At 36.1% G+C, this 19,955-nt stretch overlaps 1 protein-coding gene across 1 annotated transcript in view; it reads right to left on the bottom strand.

The window, feature by feature from the left end:
* The window catches only part of LRFN5 (leucine rich repeat and fibronectin type III domain containing 5), a 395,075-nt gene that overhangs the window by 186,220 nt on the left and 188,900 nt on the right, over window positions 1–19,955 (bottom strand). Inside the window, exon 2 of the mRNA XM_006891573.1 lies at window positions 2,578–2,752. The gene's annotated coding sequence lies outside the window, so the exon portion shown is untranslated. The remainder of the gene's footprint in view (window positions 1–2,577; window positions 2,753–19,955) is intronic.

Genomic DNA, 19,955 nt, shown 5'->3' with positions numbered 1-19,955 from the left:
AGAATACATTCATTTTACTTCATACAATACAATTTCAGAGTATAAGCCAAGAAAGCAGTTCTCATAATTTATGAATGAACCTTTTTAAAAGATACAACATAAGACGTACACACAGAGAAAATTACAATAAAATAAGTATTTGTAATCTATCTTATCAATGAAATAACTATTTATAACCTATTTTATCTATACTCAGACTCACCATTGTATGCTACAATTCCAGTTACAGAGAATTAACCTCAATATAACCTACTTAAATCCATTTTGTTTATGTCATAAAACCAGTGCTTCAATATTAGATTAAGCATAAATGTATTGCATGACTGCTCTTTATGAAATAATATTAAATTTTTAAGTCCTCAATTCAGAAATATTCAATTCACATATTTCTATTGCAGTCATACTGGGGCTATGATATTTGTAAAATAAAGCTATAATTATTATGTATTTTCTATCCTTTTTCTTCAAGGATATTTCAACTGCTAAGGATCCAAGTATTAAAAAACGTACAATCTGCACCATATATAAATGCTATATTCTATAAAAAATAGACCCATAATACAATTATATCCATAAAGGTGGCAAATCACGCTATGTGCCAAAAATCCTTGCAAAGGAGAAATATCGCAACTTAAATAAAACAGGATGATGGTAAAATAATAGGAATATATTTTAAGAAGTGATAGGGTGATAAGAAATAATACTATTACTTCTAGAAATAATATAAGAAATAACTGGATTGTGATCTAAAAAATAATTAAATCTAAACATTTCCTGAGAAATTGTCTCTATTTTTTAAGCTTTATGGTAAACAGTCTTATAACTTATTTTCTGACAGATCAATAGTTAGAAAGAAAAAAAAAAACAAACCCCAAACAAAAAGAAACCCCAAATAAACAAACTTGTTAGTTCACTACTAGCTGGAAATTTGGTTTGGGGTTGAGATAGATAACATCTAAGGATAACAGAATAAGAATCAATGCTTTTGCATTGTGGTCCTGGAAAAGTATCAAACATACCATAGACTGCCAAAAAACCAAATAGATTTGTCTTGAAGAGGGTGAAATCAAGTTTCTCCTCGGAGGCCAGAATTTTGTAGTTCCATCTCACATACTTTGGGCACGTGGCCAGGAGCGACTGCTACTTGGAGAAGGACATCATGTATGGAAGGGTGGCGGGACAGTGCAGGAGAGACGCCATATGAGATGGGTTAATATAGTAACTGGGGCAATGGAGGTGGGTGTATTAGAGTCAGTGAGACTGGCTCAGGACAGGGCAGGCTTCACAGCTGTTTTGTACAGCATCACTATGAGTTGCAGGTAACTGTACGACGCATAACAACAACAACAACAACAAAACAATCGTGCATTACTCTATGAATTTTAGAGTCTTTATACTTCCTGATTTTAACTGAATGTCCAATATATCATAGGGAATTCTGGTGGACTCTTGGGTAAGAAGTTGTGCTGACAACCCCAAGGCAAGCAGTTCAAATCCACCAACTGCTCAGCAGAAGAAGGATGGGCAATTTATAGCCTGAGAAAATCTGTTTGACGTATCAATTCCTTTTCCTGTAGTTTCTCCTTTATTCATAGTTATGGACTACAAAAAATTCTCAAATATTATAAAAAATATGAGTTGATAAATCTATCAATGGGAAAAAGATGTCTAACACCAGCCTTTTAACATTCAATAGTGTTTTGTGTTCTCAGCCATATAACAAGTATTTAACTTTTTTTTTTTTTTTTTTTTTTTTATTTTCCATTTTTTTTAATTCATTTTCAGAAACATTTACAGAGATTTGGGATTTTCATTCATTCATTGTTGCACTTTTTTCTTTACCCCCCCCTTCCCCCAGTTCACTCCTCTCTTTGAAAAGCAAAAGCTAAACTTCTTCATTGGTACAAAATACCCCCTGACACAGGCCCTGGCCCCCTCTTCCCCGCAGCCCCAACTGTACTCCACTATGCAATCTTAATTCTGTATCCTGATAATCACAATATGCTAAAAGAATAAAGATTTTATTCTATTTTTATAATGCAGGGCGGAGAGTCAGCAAAGGAGAATAGAAAGACCCTCAACCAGGTGGTTTGACACAGTGACTGTTGCAATGGGCTGTTGTGTGTCAGGAAGTGTGAGGATGGCACAGGATAGAAGAGGGTTCAGATCTTTTGTTCATAGTTTGACTATGAGTCATACTTGACTCAAGGACACCTAACAACAACGAACAACTTTGACATTTTCAGTCTTTTCTAATTGGTAGACATTTTTAAAATAATTTCTTTTACCTATATCTTAGGCCTGCAAATAAAAATTATGACTACATATAACCCTCTCAGGGAAAAAATAAAGAAAAACTTAATAGGGTTATAAATCATCAACTTAAAAACTGGTACATTTTATATATCTAGAAAGAGCAAGTTTAAAAACACAAGCAAATCAATATAAAAACAAATCCCAAGTAATTAGTGGTGAATTAAAAGTTGTTAAGAGATACATGAATTTGCAAAATTCGCAGTCTCATGTGAGTATTTTAAAATGTACCGAGGAGGGTCAAACTGAATACTATCAACTTACTTCTGGAGCCTGAAGAGTTCTTCACTGCTGTGAAGGCGTCAGCACTCGGCTTGGCTGCTGCAGAAGACAGACAGGGTGAAAGCATTTCCAAAGCTGATTTGAAGATGGTGTTAGGAATAAGGATGTTCAGCTACTACATAACTTCTCACCACCTGGCCGAACGGTTACAGGAACTCTTCAAAAGAGATAAGCATAAAAAAATATGAAAAAAATTACAAAGGAAATATTCTCAAACAACTTAATACCTGCATGATCAATCTTCAGTTATTATTAAGAATATTATTAACTAGAATGTAAACAGATTTATATGAGGATTTCTTGTCCAACATGAAATACACTGTGATGATAATAACTATGGTATCATACTACTTTTCCTTTTTTGATAGGAGTTCTTATCTCTCAAACATGAAGAGTGCTTAGATAACTTCCAACTAAGTAATTAATCTTATTAATACTTCAGTTAATTCAACTTCTAGGCTAATGTCACAAACTGGATAGCTAATCACCTACTTTGTACTAAACATATGAAGTTATGGTAATAGCTCTAAAAGAAGCTAACAAAATCTTGTTCTCATGGAGCTAAATAAACCTATGTCATGTTGTCTGATTTTCCTAACCAATGCAACACTCAAGTTTATGAAGAAAACATAGGCATGCATTTTGTACTTTATGCCGCAAGATCGCTATTTTCTTCTATTTCTGAGGTTCCACACCGTTGATGATCCTCCTGACTCTTTGTAATGCAGCATTTACTTCTCATTTCCCTTAAAATCCATTTAATAAGACTAACTTATTTTTCAACCACTGACATTTTTAATGCAGAATCTGATAAGGGCATCTTTTTTAAATGTTAAAGATAATTTTTTAATGTTAAAGATGAATAAAAGGAACATAATTTCAGTTTGACTCTGGATCGCTGGTGGCAAGAGTTAGGCATTTAGTGTTTAACTAAAAAGTTGATGGCTTAATCTACAGCTTTAAAAACCTGATAAGAAAGTTCTACTTTCTCTTTTAGGTCACTATGAATCAAAACTGACTTAAAGCCACATAATACACAAATTCACACACAGATGATTTATTTCATTTGCAGAAGTAAAGACATTGATTTTTACAGCATAAAAATGAATAAAGTAAAATAAAAGCAAACAAAGAGATAGAATAGTCAATTCTTGTTGTTGTTGTTATGTGCCATTGAGTCATCCATGATTCATAGTGACCCTATGTACAGTAGCTATGAACCTGCCCTATTCTGAGCCAGTCTCACTATCCCCAACACACCTAATCTGATTGTTCTAGTTACCATGTCAATCCATCTCATTCAGGGCCTTTTTCTCCTGTGTTGTCTCGCTGCTCTTTCAAACATGATGTCCTTCTCCGAGAACTGGTCCCTCCTCACACGTGCCCAAAGTATGTGAGATAGAGTTTCAAAATCCTAGCCTCCAAGGAGAAACTTGGTTTCATCCTTTCCTAGACAGACCTATTCATTCTCCTAGCACTCCATGGTATGTTCAATACTCTTCTCCAGCACCACAACTCAAAGGCATCAATTCTTGTTCTGTCATCCTTAGTCATTGTCCAGGTCTCTGAAGCATAGCAAATGTATGTAATAACCATGTCCAGGATCAGGTGCATCTTAGCATGTGATGTCTGGATAAGACTGAAGAATTGATGCTGTTATAATGTGATACTAGAAAAGAATATTGAATGTGCTATGGTTTGTCAAAAGAACAAGTAGTTTTGTTTTGGAAGAAGTACTGCTAGAGTGTTCCTTAAAAGTAGAAAAAAAAATTAGACTTTGTCTGACATATTTTGGGTGTGTTGTCATAATGGGTCAGTCCTTGAAAAGGGGTAGCATGCTTAGACATGTGTAAAGAGAGGAGAGGAAGACCATCAAAGAGATTAAGTTACACAATAAATGCAAAATTGATCTGCCCAGGGAAAACCGTAAGAATAACACAAGATCAAACAAGCTTTTTCTTTACTGTGCATAAGGTAGTTAGAGTTGGAGTCCTTTTGGTGGCGTCTAGCAACAACATCAATCACCCTGAGATCTGCATTGGGTTGTTGTTGTTTTTTTTGCCATGCATTTCCTTTCATACATATTTTAAACTATTTTTACGTTAATATACATAGTATAAAAGTTTAAGAAATCCAAAAGGAAATAACCAGCAAAGGTAAACATGCCCCTTAAAGAAAACCCATTTTACCCTTCATATGTCCTTTCAGAAATGGTCTCTCTGCTCATGAATGTGTTTTTCTATATGTGTGCAATCTATCCATACATCAGAGAACTGTAGTCTGCTTTGTTCTCCTTTTTTTAAAATATATTGGCTAAATCTTGGAGATACTCTGTTTTCCATAATCAACGCTACTTAGTCTATGTACATATACCATAAGGACACAATATACTCTTCTCATATTTTATTTCTTATTTAAAAAGATGCAAGTTATGGACACAATATACTCTTCTCATATTTTATTTCTTATTTAAAAAGATGCAAGTTTCTGGAGTTATTGTTATATATATTGTTGTCCACCATCAAGTCAGAACTGACTTATGGCTGACCCTCCAATGGGTTTTCAGAGGAAGTAAATCACACAGGAAGAGATTTCCCATCCTTCTCCTGTGGAGCAACTGGTGGATTTGTACCACGTACCTTTGGTATTGCAGTGCTGCTTCTTACCACTAGCTCATCAGATTGTCCAAAATGGCTTCCCTAGCCAATGATTTTGACTTTGACATGTGGATGTGCTGGAATATGCAAATAAGGAATATTAGCCTATCTCCAAGGGTATTGACGAGTCTCAGTACTAAATTGAACAGATTCAGTAGTAGATTTTAGGGATCTGACCACTAGCAAGAAGAGCAAGAGAATATAACAAGTCTTTCAGGGCCAGAAATTCTTTTGCTAGTCATACCAGGGTGTATGGGAGCAACAGCCATAGCAACCAGCAGCAGAGAACCAGACACTTGATATGAGATAGGCTAAGCTTAGAACTACCATATTATGGATCTGGAATTAAGAGCTTTTTTCTGAAGTTTATTGGAGGACTAGGGTGAGGGAGGATAATCATAATTGTCAGGACTAACAGCCTAAAGCTGTGAGGCTGAAGGCTGAGGTCCTATGAGCACATTTCAGAATCTATCCTGACTGACTGTATTCTGCTGCTAACCTGCATTTTAGCCTTTTGACTTTCTTAATATGGTTCTATGTGATCTGTGAGCTATTACAAAGATTTTTGGACCCAGTACAGCAGTAAGATTGATGTTGAGATGAGTAGAAAGAGGTCTAGGAGCATGAGGGACATGTCTGACCTGATGGGAATTGGTTTTGTGTTGCTGATTGGGACAGTTCCCGCTTGTGGAGTTCGTGGAAGTCAGATATGGCTAACACCATGTGGTCCTTGCTTTTTTAATAAGATACTTGTATAATAAATTTCTTATAGTAAAATATTTAGGTCAAAGAGTATAATTGGTTCTACATCTGTAGTTATACTTATCTCTATAATGTAATAAATGATATGAACAAAGGATAAACATTTTAAATATGAAATAGACTTTATGTTGTTGCAATCTTGTAGTAAGGGATAACTCCAAATATCAGCCTAACCCAAAGAAAATTGATTATGGAAGCCAATATTTCTAAATTTTTAAGTTAACATTGAAAAAAATATAATTGCTACAGATCCTACCTAAATCCTGATCCCTCCTGAGGATTTGCTTGTGGGTTTTTTGTTGTGACTGTGGTTGTTTTAAATGCATAGTCCATCATTTATTTATGAGAACAAAATTTTCTTTTCAAAGTAACTTTTACTACACATTTAGAACCTGCATTACCTCCTATCATCCTGAAAAGAATTGAATTAGGTAAATATATGTTCTCATGTTACTGCTAATAAGGCAAGAGTAAAGAAAAGATAGCTAACCATAGACAAGGTCACACAGCTGTTAGCTGAAGAACCTGGGGTCTCAGATAGAGGTTTCTCACTCCAGCTCAATGCTAAGATTCTTATGAATGGAATTTTCAGAAACCATTATAGAATGCTATGTTAAAAAGAACTGAAAAAAGGGTTTTGGTGTGTTTTTTTTTTTTAAAAAAACAAACACCACAAAACGATGTCTTTCTGTTAGTGCAAACCCCAAGATTCTAATACTATAATTTTAATTATTATCATATAAAGATTTTCTGGTTTTCTTTATAATTGAAAGGCTACCTCTTCCATGAAATTCTGATCATTCCACTACTTTCAAGCTTTTTTTACCTTTATCTTCTTTCACAATCTCGGAAAAACTGGCGAACATTATTGTTTATGTAAATGAACTTCCAAGAAATATTTATGTACATGAACTCCCTCTAAAGATTATTTTGGATGCCAATACTAACTATATCAGTAAGTTATTAGGATGCATCTTCATCAAAAACTGAAACTCAAGACCTACTAGCTCCCAATGATAATTCCTTTCCTCTCTGCAGCATCTGTATTGTGTGTTCATCAGCTGCCTGAACAATCAACGCATGGGAGCCTTATTATTTATTGGTAATAGTGAGTTTCGGGTTTACAGCTCTTACAGATTTGGGTTATAATTAAATGACACTTAGGTATTTAAGTATACCATAAGAAAAACATATGACAAAATTGTGTAAATATTGCAAAGAATAAGATATAAATTAGGGTGCTTTAGTTATACAGATTCCAATTAATATTTCTTCCCTCCTGAGAAAGTTATGTATATGGCTCCCATAAGTTTTCCTCTTCAACAAAATATTTCACACATCTGAAAACATCCTTTTAAGTATCCTCCCAGCTTTCAGAATCATGAATGCAACAATGTTTACAATATTCATCCTATATTTCTTCAATTTATTGCTTGATGTTGTTGTTGTTGTTAGGTGATGTCAACTAACCCTATGAATGAAAGATCTGAACCTAGTCCTGTCCTCACACTTCCTGACAAATAAAAGCTTGTGTCAATTTACCTGGTTCTTGCCAATATGATGTCCCTCTCCAAGGAATAGGCTCTCCTAGCAATATTTCCAAAAGTATCAGAAAGAATTGACAATGAAAAGTTTCAGGAAGTACCATGTGAACAGAAGCCGATACTAATGAAAGAGGAAGTGGAAGCTGCACTGAAGGTCTTGGCAAAAAGTAAGGCCCCAGGAATCTATGGAATACCAATTGAGTTGTTTCAGTTAACAGATGCAGCTCTGGATGTATTCATCAGTCTATGACAGGAAATTTGGGGAATGGCCATCAGCCCAGTGGATTGGAAGAGGTCCGTATTTGTTCTCATTTCCAAAAAGGGTGATCAAACTGTATTATCGGACAACATCATTGATATGGCATGCAAGAAAAATACTGCTAAAGATAATTCAAAAATGGCTGGAACAGTACATAGATATGGAATTTCCAGAAGTTCTAGTGGAATTTTGAAGAGACTGTGGCACCAGAAATATCATTGCTGATGTCAGATGGATCCTGTTTAAAAGTAAGGAATACCAGAAGGATGTCTATTTGTGCTTTCTTGACTATGCAAAGGCATTTGACTGTGCGGATCATGACAAGTTGTGGCTGACCCCAAGAAAAATGAGAATCCCAGAGCACTTGACTGTGGTCATGAGGAACCTATACCTTGATCTGGAGACTGTTGTGCAAATGGAGCAGAGAAGCTCTGCAAGGTTTGGAATTGGGAAGGGAGTGTGCCCAGATTGTATTCTTTCTGCATACCTGTTCAGTCTATATATTGAGCAAATGATCTGAGTAGCTGGACTCTGTGAAGAGGAATGTGGAATCAGAATTGAAGGAAGACTCATAAATAACCTGCTTTATGCAGATGGCACAACTTTACTTGCTGAAAGTGAAGAAAACTTGGGATCTTGGTGCAGAAGATCAAGGAATGCAGCCTTCAGTGTGATTTGTGTCTCAATATCAAGAAAACGAAGATTCTTCCCATGTGACCAATAGGAGTTTGAAACTGTGAACAGCTTCAACTTGCTTGGATCCACAATTAACATCCTTGGTACTAGCAGTCAGGGAATAAGGAGACACATTGCAAAGGGAAAATTGACAGGGAACTTTCTAAATTATTGAGGAGTAATGATGTCAGTCTGAGGACTAAGGTGTATCTGATTCAGGCCATAGTCTTTCTGATTACTAGCTATGCATCTGAGAACTGGACAATGAATAAGGATGACAGAAAGAGTATTGATGCCTTTGAGCTGTGGTGTTGGAGAAGAGCACTGAACATTCCATGGACAGCCATGAGAATGAACAGATATGTCTTGGAGAGCGTGCAGCCAGGATGCTCTTTGGAGGTAAGAATGATGAGGCTTCACTTAAAATAATTTGGAACTAACACAAAATAAACAACATAGGGGATGCATTCTATATTAATCTTTAATTACATTTATCTGACATAAAATTATTAAAAAGTAAACTCAGGGCAATTTTGGTGTTCTTTGGCCCCACATGGAGGGAGGCAGAGTGGACATGCCAGATGAACTGAGGGTTTGGTGGAAGGACTTTGCCAGCATTTGGGTGTGCTGAGTTGATAAGACCTTTCATTGTTTTTGTTCAGATATTCCTCTAGGTCGTATAGACCTGGTGTACAAGTTGCCATACAGCGGTAACTTGTGGTTGCTGTGAGGCTGAACATTGTGGCACTGGTGTGTCAAATGTGTTAATGGCTGGTTACCCAATGCAGACAGAGTGGGCTGGAACTCCCCGATGAAAACAAGTTTGGAAGGAGAAGTGGCATCCACTTCCACAATAACTTGCCTCCGGAAACACTATGAACCTGGACAGAGGATCAAAGACACCCACACGTTGAGGACTCTCCTTCATAGGGTCACTATGAGTCACCTGTGACTCAACGGCACTTTACAACAACAACAGCAACCAACATTTAGGTATCTAAAGGCTTTATATTCCTGACAACATAAATAGCAACTAGTTAGAAATGTATGACTAGGACGATATGGTTACCCTGAAATTTATTCAACTCCTTATTGTTGTTGTTATGTGTCTCAAGTCTACTATGACTCATAGTGATCCTATGAACAATGGTCTGAACCTTATCTTAGCTTGTGCTATTCTCATAATCTCTGATATATTTGAGCCCATTGTTGCAGTTACTGTGTGAATCCACCTTGTTGAGGGCCTTCGTCCCTTTTTCTAGTCCTCCACCTTTCCCAGATGATGCATTTTCCCAAGGTCTGTTTTTGTTATATGCCGTCAAGTCACTTGCAACTCATAGCCACCCTGTGTACAATAGCTCTGAACCCTACTCTATCTTGAGCCATTTTCATTTTCCTTTTAAAACCTCCCAACAGTAAGTAAGAGTAAATTTCACCATCCTTGCCTCCAGAAATGCGCTAGTTGCACTTCTAAGATTTTTTTTTAAATGAAGTATAATTTGGACCAAGAAACTGGTTAAAATTAAAAATTATTTCATATTAATGAATTTTAATGCATAAATGCTCAGATTCATATAAATAGTATTACTATTTCATGCTATCTTCATCGCTGATACTGCTAAAGTTACTTAAAAATTAAATTAGAAGTACTGATTGAATATGGAAATACACTTATATCTGATAAAAATGCATTACCATATACCTGGCTATAGAAATTTGTTTACAAATTATTATGTACATCTAAATTGATATGAAAAATAAACTAATATAGAACTAGAGCATTTATTGCTTAATGTAAATGTCACAGTGTAAATGAGAACAACTAATCATTCCTTGCCTCTAATAGCAAAAGTTCAGCAGTTAAATAATACATAAATCTTGGTGACCTAAAAATTTTATCACTGAATTTGTAATTTCTCATTAATGACTCACAGAATGTAACTTACATCTCTAAAATATCATCGAAGCGTTAAGTGCTTTTAGTTTTATTTATTTATTTTTAAGATGGGTATATAGAGTAAAGGGAGCTCTGGTGGACTAGTGGTTAGAAGCTGTGTGCTCCAATCCCAAAGGTATGTGGTTCGAGGCCACCAGCTGCTCAGCAGAAGGATGGGTAATCTCCTCCCTTGTGGTTAAATGCCACTGTAAACCTGCCAGAAGGTCAGCTAAGGGTCAGTTCCAACTTTACGATACCCAGAAACAAAAACATATAGGATAAAGTGATAGTACTATTTTAAACATCATCCCAGTTACTGTGTCAATTCATCTCATCCAGGATCTAACTCTCCTGGGCTGTCCTTTACTAGCATGATGTTCTTCTCCAAGGACTACTCACTCCTGGCATATGCCCAAAGAAAGAGAGAAAGAGCTTCAAAATCCTAGCTTTCAAAGAGAAACTTGGTTTCACTCTTTGCATGACAAAATTAATTGTTCTCTTGGAGGTTCATGGAATGTTCAATACTCTTCTCCAGTACCACAACTCAAACGCATTGACTCTTCTATCATCCTTAGTCATTTTCTAGCTTTCTGATAAACAGCAAGTAATTGCAAAGACCTGGCCTGGATTAAGCACACCTTAGTCTCCAGACTGACATCATTGCTTCTCAGTACTCTGGAAAGGTCCCTGACAAGAGATCTTCCCTGTGTACTGGTGCCAAGAGTGTTGATCATAGAGCCGAGCATACTGAAATTGTAAACAAACGATGTTTGAAGGATCTTGGCTGAAAGGAAAGAGTACTAAAGGAATTTCTATTTGTAGTCCATTGATTATTCAAAGGCATATAACTGTGTGGATCAAACCAAACTGTGCCAAACCTTAAGGAGAACAGAAATCCCAGAACACTTGACTGTGCTCAGGTAAAATCTATACTCACACCAGGAAGCAGTCCTCAGAAGAGAGCAAGGAAACACAGCATGGTTCAAAATCAGAGAACAGGTGTGTCAGGGATGTCTCCTGTCTCCATCCTTTTCAATCTATATGCAGGTCATTCAGGAGGCTGGGCTTTATGAGGAGACATGTGGCATCAGGATTGCAGGAAGACTCATCAATAGTCTCTAATAAACTGATGACACAATCTTGCTTGCTGAAACTGAAAAGGACCTAAAACTTGCTGCAGAGAGTAAATGACTGTTGTCTTCAACAGGGATTGAAGCTCAATACCAGGAAGACATAGATTCTCACCACAGGGTCAATTGGCAGCACCAGGATAGATGGAAAAAAGATTGAGGTTGTTAAAAATTTTGGCTTGCTCAGCTTCACAATCAACACTCTTGGCCCCAGAAGTCATGAAATCAAAAGACAAAACACACTGGGGAAATCTGCAAAGTCCTCTCCATAGTATTCAGAAGCAACGATGTCAGTCTAGAGACTAAGGTGCATCTGATCTAGGCCATGGTCTTTGCAGTTACTTGCTGAGTATTAGAGAGTAATGACTTAGGATGACAGAAGAATCAATGTCTTTGAGTTGTGGTGCTGGAGAAGAGTATTGAACATGCCACGAACCACCAAGAGAACAAACATTGATCTGTCTTGGAGAGGGTGAAACCAAATTTCTCCTTGGAGGCTAGGATTCTGAAACTCTGTTTACATACTTTGGATATCATGCTCAGAAGGGTAGAAAGATAGCACAAGAGAGTTAGATCCCAGATGAGATGATTAACACAGTAACTGGGGTAATGGGAGTAGGTGTGTCAGAGTTAGTGAGACTGGCTCAGGATAGGGCAGGCTTCAAAACTTTTGTACACAGGGCTGCTATGAGTTGCGGGTGACTTGACAGCACATAATGACAGCTCTTTATATTAATTTCCATAATTATGATTCTACAAAATGGACTTTTCACTACCAAAAAAAAGAATACTCAGTTAATATTGGTTCAGTGTAGAAACAAAATGCTTTAAACGATTTATTTATGTCTGTCTGTCTGTATATATTAGCTTCTGGCTGTCAAATTATTCTACAAAAAAAGATAAAAACATAGGAAGAAAATAAAGATTAAAAGGCATTTTGAGTAGCCCAGCTAGTATTTTCTCAAATGATTGTGCTGAAGGAATAAAAAAAAACCAAACAAACCAAAAAACCAAACCCAAACAAATGTATTTCAAATATTAAATCTTTCACTAGTAAAACCCTTTGTATTAAAAATTTCTTTGAAATATCTTTGTATTATAAAATTCTGCAAATAATTGTTTCCTTCCTTAGGATGATTCAGAATCTCATTTCTGCACCTATTGGTGAAGGCAGTGAATAGTATTTTGTTTTGGTGATGTTTTTAAAACTTTTCTCCTTAGCTAGCTTGCAATCTGCTGTGACCATATAAATGTTAGTTCTGCTATGTTCCTTTGAGACCAATGAAAAATAAAACATAGCATTCACACTATTGTTAGTGGTCCATCAAATGTTAACAAAATAAGAAAAAATCCTATAGAGTTACTATGAGCCCTATCTGAGTTGGCAGAATTAGACTTTAAAGTGCTTTTCAATGTTTCTCCTTGGTAATGTCCTTCTTTCAATAGAGTTTCAAACATATTATGTTCTTTCGTCAGAGTTTCTTATTCACATGTAAACTGGTAAATGCTCAATCAGTTTTTAATGCCAAGATGAGAAATTACTGGTTTTGAACTTGCTTACAGGAAATCCCTGGGCTGTTTTCTGGGTTATGAAGGAAATATGTCCTTGTGTATAAGAGTTTCTAAGTAAGGCAGAACAGGTGCAAATACATATATGATCCTCCTTTATTAAAAAAAAAACCAGGTGGAATCCCTTAGAATTATTTAAATGTTTGTAAACGTTATCCGGTGAGGATCTAAAAAGACAGGGAAATGGTAGGCATGGTTCAATGGCAATTAATTTTACAAAATACCATGAATGGGACAGATTGTGAATGTGAATGTAGGATAGTTTGAAATGCAATGTATATTAATTTTGTATGCATATCAGCACAAAACAATTAAAAGAAGTTTTTACATGTTGCAAATGGAGATGATTGCATGAGTTTGTAAGTAAAGATTGATTATCATCAAAATGATAACCAATTAACATAACACTACAAAGCAAATATGAATGGCCTATAAATGTTCATAATCTGGGGACTTACTGAATTAATATTTACTTCTCAAGGAATACATAAATTCATCTTATATCATTTCTCACAAACATGTGAATCTATCATGTCAAAAGGTTTAAAAATTATAAAAATATATAAAAACATATGACATAAATCAATTAAATAATAAGAACAACACAATTTCTATTGACTTTTTGTTATCAGAACACTTTAGGGATATCATATTATATTGTTCAAGAACAGGACTTGGATTCTATGCCAGGGATGTGGTGTCATATATCGTCTATCTACGGAGGACATTGCTTAATTGATGTTATAGTGAATATCAAACTGCTCTTTCCTGATATATTTTCTTTAGCATACAAAAGAGGGTGGGTCTGGGGTCTAAAGGAGAGGGATTTAAAGAGTGAAAGTGCCTAAGAGAACAAAATATTCATTGTGAGAGTGGGATTTCCTCTACTATTGTTGTTTGGTTTAGATTTATGATTTTAAGCTCTGATTAAAATGTTGAACTAATTATATTAAAATATATTAAAATTGAGAAAGGTGTATGTCAGAGATGTGTCCTATCTCCATATCTTTTCAATCTATATTCAGAACAGATTATTCAGGAAGCTGGGCTGTATGAGGAAAAATGTGGCATCAGGATTGGAGGAAGACTCATCAGCAATCTGCATTATGCAGATAACACAACCCTGCTTGCTGAAACTGAGGAGGACATGAAGTACTTGCTGCAGAAGGTCAAGAACTGCAGCCTTCAATATGGATTGAAGCTCCACATCAAGAAAACAAAGATTCTCACCACTGGGCTGATTCGTAGCATCATGATGGATGATGAAGAGATTGAGATTGTTGACAGCTTCAGTTTGCTTGGCTCTACGATCAACACTCTCGGTACCATCAGCCAGGAAATTAAAAGACAAATTGCATTTGGGAAAGGCTACTGTCAAAGACCTTTCCAAAGTACTAAAGAACAACAATGTCGGTCTGGAGACTAAGGTGCATCTGATACAGGCCATGATCTTTGCAATCACTTGCTATTCATCAGAAAGCTGGACAATGATTACGGATGATAGAAGGAAAATTGATGTCTTTGAGCTGTGGTGCTGGAGAAGAATATTGAATATAATATGGACTGCTAAGAGAATGTACAGGTTCATCTTATAGAGGGTGAAACCAGTCTGCTCCTTGGAGGCAAGGATTCTTAAGCTTCAGTTGACATACTTTGGACATGTTGCAGGGAGACCAGACCTTGGAGAGGGACATCAGGCTTGGGAGGGTGGAAGCACAGCACAGGAAAGGAAGGCCCTCTATGAGATGAATTGATTCAGTGAGTGGGGCAGTGGGGGTAGGTGTGTCGGAGACAGTGAGACTGGCACAGGACATGGCAGGGCTTAGGGCTTTTGTACATAGGGTCACTGTGAGTTGCAGGTGACTCAAGGGGACATAACAACAACAACAAAATATATAAAATACATAACTCAAACAAAATTGATTGTAATATATTTGAACTAAAACCTCACATATTAATGCATAATAAACAAACATAGTACACAGAAAGGTAAAGAAGGCATTTATAATACATAAAAATATACAAATCATTTTCTGATTGTCACTATATGAACTGGACATATACAGATGTATAACAAGTCAGTGTGTTGACCATGAGGTTCTAAGTTCCAGTATCTATTGAGCAATTAGGATCAGGTTCACACTGTGTTGGCATGAAAACTTTAGGGTAAGCTCAAACCACATGAAGTATGTGATGATTGAAAGCCACTCCAAACCAGCTGAAAGACAAAGTGAGTGTGGAGAACATCTAGAAGCACCTGGGTATTGCTTGGCTGCTGCCTTTTAACCTGAGTGGTGGGGTTTTATAAATACATTTACAACTACAAGCACAAACTAAGAATTTGGAAGTGAATGACACCACACACATATGAATGATATACACCACTCACTTTCAGTTGGTACTTTGCTTGCCTTAGCGTTTCTTCTGGTATTGAAGCCTTTTGAGCACTAGGGTTTGAAGCTCTTTGAGGACATGACACAGAAAACTATCATAAACCACAAACTAGCATCAACCACACTCATTCACATATTACCAAAACAAAAACCAAAATCTAAACCCACCACCTCTGAGTCATTTACAAGTCAGAGTCCCTCTTTTGTAATTTATTGTATTTCCGTGGCTGACTGATTTGAAATGTTTACCTTTCTTTTAGAAACCCAGCAATTATCTTACTATCAGAGGCTCTTTCTACATACCAAAAAATACTGAGAAAAATATAAAACAAAAAATTATTGACTGCAAATTAAGAGAAATTATATACAGAAAAATGGAGACAAATGACTGTTTCATATGGTAATGAACAAAAGTGTTTTTGGAACAGAAGTTCCAAACCAGAGATGATTGCTTTAATAGTTAATAATATATGATTAAATAATAATTATTTTTATGACAAAGAGGACATTATAAAGAAGAAACTTTTAAAAAATGAAGATAATACATAAGGAAATTTCCATAAAATCGTATTTTAAAGCAGTGTATATAAAAAAGACAGAAGGACGGATACATAACCAAAGGTGAATACAAAACAGTATTTGCAAAGTACTTTCAGATACATTATTTCATTAAACAATAACCTTGTTGTCCTTGGTCTTTTCTTATTCAGCATTTTAGCACTGATTAGAGAAAGGACATAAGAAATACTGCTTATTAAATCTGTGAATCAGTGACTGACATAAAACTAGAATTTAAAAATGTCTCCATAGATATAATGGATGGGTCAAGACTGTCAAAATGAAATATAATACTGGCAAAGGTAAAAAGTGCTCAGATTCAGAAACTTGGTTATAAAGTACAAGGTGATGAGTATGTCTTCAAATTGTAATGTACATGAATTAAAAACACTTTGAGGATCATAAGTATGCATAATCTTTTAGGTTCAAGAGTTCAGGGGTATCAAAGTGTTCATTAATACACATGGAATATTTATAACAATAATTACTGTGAGTAATTTATTTCTTTACTAAGTGATTTCTAGTATATAATATGTCTCATTCTGAATTCTGGAGAAATGGGCATAGAGAAATATACACTAAAAAAGGAAAACTAGTATCAATTACTAATTCTTTTAAAAGGTTGATAAAAATGGAAATGTTAGCATAAAAAGAATTAAGGTCTATAAAAAATACCATCAAATATAATCTGGAGAAGGAAGGGAATCCTAAATTCATAAAGCATGATTTGAGATGAAAGATAGAAGTTACATTGGGGTTTTAACTTTTGCATTAAATGTAGTTTTGGGTTAGTCTGGGATGCCTTTAGGTTTATTTTTTGCTAATAGACTCCTTCTATATGGATATCAAACAATGTATTGCCGCTGGTACTTCATACTGGAATTGAAACCATAAGATCATTGCTATTGCAAATGTCCTATAGGCTTGACTCTAGTACAGTATCCAGCGTTACAATGCTACTTCCTCAAGAACAAAGTGACTTGCATATAGCCCCAAAATGTGACTCTGATTCAAAAGGCTAACTCCAAAGTTGTGAGACAGATATCTTTAAGAAGCATAACGAAATGAATAATGTAATAAGTATTCAAGAGAAAATAAAAATTCTATTTATCCCATACCCTAGTAAATACATAGATAGTATACTATGCAGTTATGTTGTTGTTGTTGTGTGTCATTGAGTTGCTTGTGACTCACAGAGACCCTATGTACAACAGCCCTAAATTCTGCTCTGTCCTGTGCGAATCACACTGTCTCTGGCATTCCCATCCCGAATACCCTAGTCACTGAATCAATCCACCTCATAGAGGACCTTCCCCTCCTGAGCTGTCCCTCCACCCTCCCAAGCATGATGTCCCTCTCCAAGGACTGGTCTCTCCTTACAACATGTCCTAAGTATGTTAGACAAAGCCTCAGAATCCTTGCCTCCAAAAAGCAGCCCAATTTAACCCTTTCCATAATGAATCTGTTTGTTTTCCTAGCAGTCCATGGTACTCTCAATACTCTTCTCCAGCACCACAGCTAAAGGCATCAATTCTCCTTCTATCCTCCTTAGTCATTATCCAACTCTCTGATGCATAACAAATGATAGCAAACACCACGGCCTGTTTCAGACACCTTTGCTCTTCAGTACTTTGGAGAGGTCCCTAACAGCAGACTTTCCCATGGCAATATGCCTTTTAATTTCCTGGTTACTGGTGCCAAGAGTGTTGACTGTGGACTAAAGCTGTGAACAATCTCAATCTCTTCACCTGATGCTGCCAATTTGCCCTGTGGTGAGAATCTTTGTCTTCTTGACACTGAGCCTCAATCCATATTGGAGGCTGTAGTCCCTACAGTTATAGAGACATATATAATCATTATCTACATACAGAGCTCTAGGGGTGAAGGGATAAGAAGCTTCACTGCCAAACCAAGGGCAGCTATTCGAATCCACCAGCTGTTTAACAGGGAAAAGATAAGCAATGTCTTCCTATGCAATTTACTTTCTCTGAAAACTTACTGAAAGGTCATCTATGAGTGAATTCTGACTTGATGGCTCTATGATAATAATGTCTCCCTATGTTGCTATTGTTAGGTGTTGTCAAGCACAACTCAGCATTCTATGAACAAAAGAGTTGAAATCTGTCCTGTCCAGTGCCATCTCATAATTTCTGACATAATTGCACATATTGCTGCAGTAACTGGGTCATATATGTGTGTTCTTTTGCAATCCATGGAATATTCAGTACTCTTTCCCAACATCACAGCACAAAGACATTCACTCTTCCTCTGCCATCCTATTACATTGTTCAGCTCTCAGAAGCATAGCAAGTGTTTTAAAGTACCATTATTTGAATCAGGTGCACCTTAGTTTTCAAACTGAAATCATTACTCTTTAATAGTCTGGAGCAAGTACAGCATATTTGCCCAACACAATAAATATCTTTATCCCTTGACTGTACCAAGGGTACCACAATCTCCTGATTCTTGGGTCCAAGTAAGACGAAGTTGTTCACAATTTCAGTCTTTTCTCCATCTGTAATGATATTACCTATTGGTCCAGTGGTGAGAATTTTTGTTTTCTTGACATTGAGATGCAATCCATATTGAAAGCTAGAGTCTCGGATCTCCTGCAGTAAGTGCTTTAAATTCTTCTCACTATCAGCAAGCAAGGTGTATCATCTGCATAATGCAGGTTATTGATGAGTCTTCCTCTGATCCTGATGTTACATTTTTCTTCACAGAGTCCAGCTTCTAGAATGACTTGTGTAGCATAGAGATTGAATAGGTAAGAAGAGAGACTACATGCTTTTCTTAATTTTAAACTATGCAGTATACCCATGTGTTGTTCAGACAACATCCTTTTGGTCTTGGTGTATGTTTTGAATGAGCACAATTTAGTTTTATGAGATTCCCATTTTTCTCATTGTTTACCATAATTTGTTAGGATCTATGGAATCAAAGGCCTTTGCATAGTCAATAAGCACAAAAGGACATCTTTGTGATATCCTCTACTTTAAGATAGTATCTACCTGACATCAACAGTGATATCCCTGGTACCACAGCCTCTTTTTTTAAAAAAAAATATTTTAAAATTTTATTCTGATTTATTTACAAAGTTTGAATATATTGTTTTTCACAAAAGATACTTCCCATTTCCTTTACCCCACACACCCATCAAATTGTGTAACTCTACACCCCCACCCATCCTCACTCTCTATTTTCACCCTCTCACCTGCATTGGATACTCATATTCATGCTACAATAATGGTTTCATACACTATTTATCCTTGTGCGATTGAGTTCACTCAGCATAGTGCTCTCCAGTCTCTCCCAAGTTAGGTAACAATTTACAAAATGATTGCTCCTGCGTGCTGTGTAATATTCCACTGTATGAATGTACCACAACTTCTTAATCCATTTGTTTGTAATTGGACATCTGGGCTGTTTCCATGTTCTTGCAATGATGAATAATGCAGCTATGAATATTGGTACGCAAGTCTAAACACTTCTTGAACTTTAGGCAGTTCTTGGCCTATGGACTGTTCTAGGCATTTTGGGATGAACTTCAGCAATATTTTGCTTACATGTGATATTGTTCAAATAATTTACATATTCTGTTTGGGTCATTTTTCTTGGGAAGGGGAAACAATTATGCTTTCTTCCAGTTAGTTGGCCATCCAGCTGCCCTCCAATTTTCCTGGCTAGATTGATGAGCATGTCCAGGGCTGTATCTGTTAGCTGAAACATGTCAATAGATATTCAATCAATTCCTGACCCCTTATTTTTGCCAATGTCTTCAGTGAAGCTTCACCTTCTTCCTTCATTACCATTGGCTCTTTTTAAAAATATTTATTTATTTTATTTTATTATTTTGTGTGTGTGTACTGACTGGTAC

This window comes from Elephantulus edwardii, unplaced genomic scaffold (assembly GCF_000299155.1).
Source record: "Elephantulus edwardii isolate Elephantulus edwardi_28Jun2011 unplaced genomic scaffold, EleEdw1.0 scaffold00100, whole genome shotgun sequence".
In the NCBI taxonomy this organism is placed as follows: Eukaryota; Metazoa; Chordata; class Mammalia; order Macroscelidea; family Macroscelididae; genus Elephantulus; species Elephantulus edwardii.
This window is presented reverse-complemented; position numbering and strand designations above follow the sequence as displayed.